The following is a 7,918-nucleotide window of genomic DNA, read 5'->3' on the forward strand; positions in this document are numbered from 1 at the left end:
CAAAATCACTGCAGATGGTGACTGCAGCCATGAAATTAAAAGACGCTTACTCCTTGGAAGGAAAGTTATGACCAACCTAGATAGCATATTGAAAAGTAGAGACATTACTTGGCCAACAAAGGTCCATCTAGTCAAGGCTATGGATGTGAGAGTTGGACTGTGAAGAAGGCTGAGCGCCGAAAAATTGATGCTTTTGAACCGTGGTGTTGGAGAAGACTCTTCAGAGTCCCCTGGACTGCAAGGAGATCCAACCAGTCCATTCTGAAGGAGATCAGCCCTGGGATTTCTTTGGAAGGAATGATGCTAAAGCTGAAACTCCAGTACTTTAGCCACCTCATGTGAAGAGTTGACTCATTGGAAAAGATTCTGATGCTGGGAGGGATTGGGGGCAGGAGGAGAAGGGGACGACAGAGGATGAGATGGCTGAATGGCATCACTGACTCGATGGACATGAGTCTGAGTGAACTCCGGGAGTTGGTGATAGACAGGGAGGCCTGGAGTGCTGGGATTCATGGGGTCGCAAAGAGTCGGACAGGACTGAGCGACTGAACTGAACAAAATATTAACTGGAGAAAGAGCTGCATTTATTGAATGCCTACAAAATATGAAAAATCATCCAAACAATTACATAAATCATGGTACCTTTATACTACTCTGGACTTTTTTCTTTCAGAAAACATGAATATCACTTGTATGTTACCATAATATGTATAATTATACCAAGGAGAGAAAAATTTTTGGATTACCATTAGGTAATTTTACTTGGAGATCTAAATATCCATATTCATAGGTAATGCTGAGTGTATTCATTTAATTTTGTTCCCAGCAGAGGTTACACTTTAGGACTTTCACTTCATCCTATATTTATTATTTAGTTCTTTATGAATTCAAAAACAAAATTCATAGATACACTTTGGAGCACATTACAGAAATAAATATGCCATACTATAACTAATGAAAAACACATTTAACTTTTAATTCCTTAATCAAGAATGAAAACAGCTAAATACATATATACCCAAGATACATTTTTAAGGAGAAAATGCCTCCTATTCCAAAATGACAACCTCCTAACATATGTAGCAGCAAATTTTTCTTTCTGCCAGAAACACTCATTCGGCACTGATTTTTGACAAGTGAAAAAGCTTTTCCACATATACACAGCCCACTTGATTTTTAAAAATGCTGATCCCTCCCTTTAAAACTTTTCATACATTAAAATGTCTATTTTCCTTTAATTTTTGCAGCAAGTTCCAGAAATAACGTTTCAATTTTCCAAAAATAATGCATTGAAATATGTGTGTGTTGACTAAGGGTGAAGCTGATATGGACTAAAAGCAGACAACACAGAAAAAAATATCCAGTGGATTTGACAAGTAATTTTTTTCTCAAATACTGTAACACTAGTAAAACCATTAAAACTATGCAATAAATGAATAAAGGTCATCCCCTTGCTTACATGTTATACCTAGATCTATTGTCAAAACTAGTATCTAAGAGGGGCAGTTTTAGACCAATTTCTAATCCTACTATGATTTTGCACACATTTTTATGTTTTTTTCTCTCCCAAGCTTGATTTTTCACGTCATTAAAATGGAAGAAATAATATCTGCCAATCTTTAGGATTCTAGATTAAGAGATGCTAAGTAATGAAATATTACCATTTTCGATGTGATCAAACCAACAGCTAAATGAAAATGCCTCCATCTGGTTTCATGTGAATTATGCTGATTGTAGAAAATGTTCAAGGTCTAGCTTTCCTCTCCACAGAGTAGCTAGCACATAGTTGTTGGGTAACTGCAGACAGACTGATTCTAAATATAAACTGAGATGTGTGCTAAAATTATTGTCCTGGTTTTTCAGCAATCATTATGCTACACACGGTTACAGATTTTATTTATTAAATACCTTGAAAAAAACATATTTTCAATAACAGCAATGACAGAATTACATGTGAAAATTGTCCTATCAAATGATTCAAATTAAATCCACAGTTTCTAAACTTTTCCTACCTAGTACTCCATATGTATGACCATTCATATTCACATATGCAGTCAAACTTAATATTAAAACCACATCAACTAGATTTTACACAAATTTTAAGTGGGCTCATATCTCTCACAGAAGAAAGGTAGTACTACCTTAAATGAGAAGTACATCTAAGAAAACCCTACAATTCTAATCCAGCGAAGAACATTGAAATAATCTTGAAGCTGCTGCCTAGGTTATTGCTGATCCACCTTCCAAACTGCAAATGCTCAATTTACTTTAAAAAGTCAATGTCGCTGCAAATAAGCTCACGGAAAAGGGAGGAGAGTTTTTATGAAAACAAGCTATTGTCATCTTGTTGAATTAGGTGTGGCACCAGTTCAGACTTTGCAAAGTAGTGGGTAAAAGAGATAGAAATGCTCAAAATAATCTTTTATCAAACATAATGTTCCATTTCACGTGACTATGCAGAAGAACAAAGATAATACAGAAATTTGGAAGCTCGGGTGCCAAAATACAACTCAGAAAAACCAAACAATGTGGATGGTTCAGCATGCCCAGTGGACCAAGAATATCATCAATTTCAAAAGGAAAGACTTCTCAGTCAGCCCCAGGGGAGAATCAGTGACCACTGGGCCATCTAACTCTGAACCTTTAAAGAAGTCAAAGGAAACAGGACAACTAACCATTTGCAAGAAAAAAGAGGAAATTGGATTTATCACTCAACTCCCAGAACCTAAACAGTCCCAGAACTTTATGGCTTTGTAAACTACCCTGTGCACTACAGGTAGGTAAACATCGAATGGGAACTAAGGAAAATAGGTGTTGGAAAATAAATAAGCAAGCCTACCTAAATTTAAGTTTTTAGCTCTAACTTAACCCTATGCAAACTGCTGACTAAGCCCAGTTGAACTTTGATAAATAATGCCTGGAAGATTTATCACCTTCAAAGAGTTTAAGCAAACTGCTTTAAATAGTAAGTCCCAACTAAGCATAGAACAAATTCTGACCAAAATTGCCCACCTTTATGTCCAACTTCCACCAGAAATCATCTGTCAGGTCCTGAAAGGTAAGGCCTATTTTTGGTTTATAAAGATGCTTCAGTTTTCACTGTTTCCTTTCAGGGCTTCCGAAACTGAGAGCATATTCCAAGTACCTGCCTTTCTGCTCCCTACTTGCTCCCTCAAGGCACATTCATATCCCTAATTCCCCTTCCACTGGTTCTCAGAGACACTTCATGGCCTCCCTGCCTCAGTGGCTTCCTGGCCTCAAAGTCCAAGGAGGGTGGGAGTGGTACCGAGAGGAAACCCAGACGAGAGCCTAGGGGAGCAAGGCAGAGGCCTGGCCAAAGTAGGAACACCTGTCCAAGGAGGTAGGGTCATGTATTCCTACAACTGGAGGGACATGGGGGAAGAGTCTCTCCTCAATGAGGGGATCTTCCCCTGGTCAAGGGATACTGGGAATGAGAGCGCGAGGGGAGGCTGGGAATGTCCGGCATCTCCTGGGGGCTTGCTGTCTCTAGCAATGTACACAGCAGAGGGGACGGGAGTCTTCAGTGTCCACCACATACTCTTACACCCTGTAACCAGGACTTCTGCAGAGAATTGGAGGAGGTCTGGAATTCCTGCCCTCATCAATGTGGATTCTCCAAATTAGAAGCCGAGAGTGAGTTCATAAGCCTTGTACTCCCAAGATATCGAAGCTGGAGACCTGGGACACTGATACAGGTGGGTGGAAGAAGCTGAAGTTTGAAAGAGAGAGATAGTGTGGGGAGAATGAGGGTGGATTCCCGAAGGAAGGACAGGAGAAAGGAGAGAGCTGAGGTCTACAAATACAACACCAGGACCAGAAAGTAGTTTATCACACAAGCTCCTTCTCTGGCTGCAGATTCCTGCTCACTCCCACAAAATCTGTCCTCCACTACCTACATCTTTTCTCTTCAGTGGTCCCAACTACCTGCCTTTCTCCCAGAACCCATGGTTTAACTACTCTTTCATGGTTTAACGAATCAAAAGACAAGTCTTCCTGAAATAGTGTAATCTGAAGAGACACAGACAGGAGTGTTATTAATTATTAATATGCAAATATCCTATACTTAATATACTAATGCTCCAAAGAGAATATACAGAAATCATCAGGGTTTTAAAATGTGTATAAAATTCAGTCAAACTGATAGAGAACTAACTTGTGGATACAGCAGGGGAAGTGGGACAAATTGAAAGCGTAGCACTGAAATATATACCTTACCATGTGTAGAATAGACAGCCAGTGGGAATCTGCTGTGTGACACAGAGCTCAACCCAGTGCTCTGTGACAACCTAGAGGGGTGGGATGTGGTGGGAGATGGGAGGGGAGGGAGGTTCAAGTGGAGGGGACATATGTATACCTATGGCTGATTCATGTCGATTATGGAAGAAACCTACACAACATTGTAAAGCAATTATCCTCCAATTAAAACTACATACATAAAGAAGAAGAAGAAATTAGTCAAATTAAGCATCATAAAAAATCTACAACAATGTGTGGTGATGGATGTTAACTAGACTTATTGTGGGGATCATTTTGCAAAATACACAAATACTGTATCATTACATTGTATACCCAAAACTAATATAATGTTATGTCATTTATACCTCAATTTTTTTTTCAAAAAAATCAAACTAAGAACTCATACCTTTTAACCCAGAAATTTTATTTCTGAGACTAAGGAACTAATTTCTAAAATTTATCAAAGAGCTTATGAACAAAGATACTCATCACAGTGTTATTTATTATCATCAAAAAAAAGTGACAGTGAGGAATGGTTAGAAATTTATGGCACATCTACCTAATGGAAAATTATGTAGACATTTGAAATATTCACGGTCAAACTGCAATTAAGTGAAAAGTAATGTTATAAAATTTAAAATAAAGACTATAATGGAAGAGGGAAATCTTTTAAAAGGCAAACCTCCTTGGAAGAGGAAAAATCTTACTTGCATAGAAAATTTTATGGGTTTTTAGTGCTTTAAATAGCAGTACCCTGAAAAGTAACATTTTCTGGAAGAGCACTTGGAACATGAAATATGGAGAATGTGAGCAAAACCAACCAAAGAGAAATTTGGCTTGCTTAGAGACCTAAGCTAGTTCCCTAGATTACCTGATAACCAGTAGATTTCACTGCCTGATACGCAAAGTCCTTCATAATCTGTCACCAGGTATCCAAAAGTACATGACCACTTCTCAGCTGAACTACTTCATCTGCTTTCTCTTTACCTACTGAAAGCCTTCCCATCTCAGAGTGATTTCATTCACTTCCATCCATGAAAACTTTCCTGATCTTCTTATGACCCTAGTCATCACTATTTCTGCTTCTTAAAGTATTGATGTGGCACTTAAATCTGCCTTACCTTTTCCTGGTATTAAGCCGGTATTAATCTATTTGGTTAATTACTAATATGTAGGTAACTATTTCTCCAGCTAAACTTTCAGTTTCCCCATCTAGACTTTTAGAATTTAGATGGTCTGCAGACAGTAGTCATACATACATACACTGAGCGAGAGAATGAAGGGTAGAGAGAGAGAGAAAACATTCCTAAGGCCAAGTTGGTATTATATTTATAGTCGTGATGAATATCTAAATAAAATGTGCTATGTCTGTTTTAAAACGTTCCTGCTGACCCTCCAGCACTAGAACATGCAGTTTCCTTTTTTTTTTTAATAGCAGTGGGATTGAATTTTGCTTATTCATTCATACCAATTCTGCTTTCCCTTTGGGATTAAACAGATTGGACTGCAAAAGGCCTAACTGAAGTCATAAAGAAAAAAAAAGAAATGACCTTCTAGAAATCAAAATTAAGACTCATCTCAGGACCTTACTTGTCTTAATAGTCCTGTCTAAATAACAAATGTAAATTTGTGCCTCCATTTTATGGCTTTAGTCTATCAATATCCTCATTAACTTAAAAAAGAATTCTCCCGTGCATATGGTTCAATACTTTAGAAATGATGGGCTGCAATGACTATGTTCCTATCAGACATCACATATTATTCTAGTAGTCGGAGATAATGAGCATGTGTACTATAGCAACCTGCCTCATGAGACATCAGCGAGAGTTGCATGTCTTAAGAGAAAATATATAAATCATAAATGAAAGAAAATCAAATGGCCAAGCAAAGAACAAAGAAAAAACCTAGTGTCCATTATTTTCACAGAAAGAGCATACAAGGTCAATACAATTGTTGACTCTGAAGGGCAGGGCAAAAACAAATCAATACAATTTCCCATTAAACAGAATTACACTTTGCTACAACACACATATTTTGTGTAAGAGTCAATGTTGTCCAGATTCCGCCACTAGCTGTGTAATCTTGAAACTTCTCTGTATTTCAGTTCCTTCATCTGTAAAATGGAGCTATCACCCGCTATGCCAAATCACAGAGTTGTAATGAATCAAATCGTATTATCAGCCTGGATTTATCCGTCACCCTATCATGGGTAACACACCCTACAAAAACAGTTCAGTCACACATGCCATGTACTAAATAACTGTTTTTATTGCAAATGTTTCCCTAACGTGAAAAAAAAAAAAAAATCCAGATTGCCTTTACGTTCCTAAAAGATTTCTCCAACACTTAAGCATTTACCATATATCACTGCTAAAAATGTGTTGAACATCTTCTGTTATAAACTAGCTCTCCTATGCAGTGTTGTTCAGATATTATTTTTTGGCATATGCTTTCTAAGAAAATAGTATTTTTTCATGCAATTCAAAGCATGCTCCTTCTTTTATACTAAAAGAACAATAATTCCATATACAGGAAGTTTACAGGTTATTGCTGTTACTTGAGATTACTTCTCTGAAACTTAATTCTATGTTTAATATGTAATAAATCATATATATGTACACACAACTTGGACACATTTGGATACACAACTCCTTAACGCAGTGGAAGATTCGTGGGTTTGGGGACCAGGCACACTTGTATCCAAATTCCTATTCTGTAACCTTGAGCATACGATTTAACTTCCCGCTCTTCACTTACCACATTTGGTTCTGAGTTACGATTTAATGAAATTGTATGTATACGAAGTGGCTAAACTCTAAAAGTAATATTTCTTAATCCCCTTAAATCTTTTCCTACTATGCCAAGACCAGTCAAACCCACTCTGAATACAAGACAAGTTGGATACAGCCTCTTAGCGGAGGGATGCAACACGATGTAAAATTGAGCGGAGAGGGGCACGAATTAGGCATCCAAAGGAAGGAAGTAGAGAAACTGGCTGGTATAGAGAAGGGCCCTAGACTTCACTCGCCTGTGCGAAAAACCCACTCATCTGACACACTGAAGGTTGCACCGCACATTCACGAAGGTTTGTACCGTGATGTGGCGAAAGGACGGAATTATAGAGCAAGCCATCAGGGAGCCTCCTGGCTCACCCCACCCGACCTCGCCCGCCGGGGTCGTTCATCTGGAACCTGGAAGCGCAGGCGAAAGCCCAGCAACTGATCTCGCCCCCCCACCCCACTTCCCCGATTCTGCCCAGATCTCTCAGGGCACGAATGGTGCTGAATCATTAGCACCAACAGTAACAGCTCCCCGTGCCGCTGCTCCCGCAGGGGTCAGTGATCCCTGGCAAGTGACCGTCCGGGCGGCGGCCCACACCTCGCGGGCGTGGGCACAGGGAAAGGGGGTCGGGGAGGATTGGGCAGCAGGTACTCACCCGGGGTGAGGAAAGCCCAGCCCCTGGGTCCTCGCCTCCGGGCTGCGGGCGGTCCCTGCGCGATTCCCGCGCTCCTTGGCTTCCCTCCGCGGCCGCCCTGGGCCGAGCAGCCTGCGTTGATGGTCCGGTTCTCCCCTCCACCAGCCCACCGCCCGCGGCAGCCACAGCTCCGGGCGCCGGCGCTAGACCCGGAGCAGCTGGAGCAGCTGGCGCTGCCGAAGGGGT

At 40.0% G+C, this 7,918-nt stretch overlaps 1 protein-coding gene across 3 annotated transcripts in view; it reads right to left on the reverse strand.

Annotated features, from left to right (window-relative positions):
* TTLL7 (tubulin tyrosine ligase-like family, member 7) overlaps positions 1–7,875 on the reverse strand; it is a 151,663-nt gene extending 143,788 nt beyond the window's left edge. For all 3 annotated transcript variants that reach the window (XM_010860292.1, XM_010860290.1, XM_010860291.1), the window contains exon 1: positions 7,694–7,875. The gene's annotated coding sequence lies outside the window, so the exon portion shown is untranslated. The remainder of the gene's footprint in view (positions 1–7,693) is intronic.
* Between the last annotated feature and the right edge of the window lie 43 nt (positions 7,876–7,918).

Source organism: Bison bison, unplaced genomic scaffold, assembly GCF_000754665.1.
Source record: "Bison bison bison isolate TAMUID 2011002044 unplaced genomic scaffold, Bison_UMD1.0 scf7180017864466, whole genome shotgun sequence".
Taxonomy (NCBI): domain Eukaryota; kingdom Metazoa; phylum Chordata; class Mammalia; order Artiodactyla; family Bovidae; genus Bison; species Bison bison.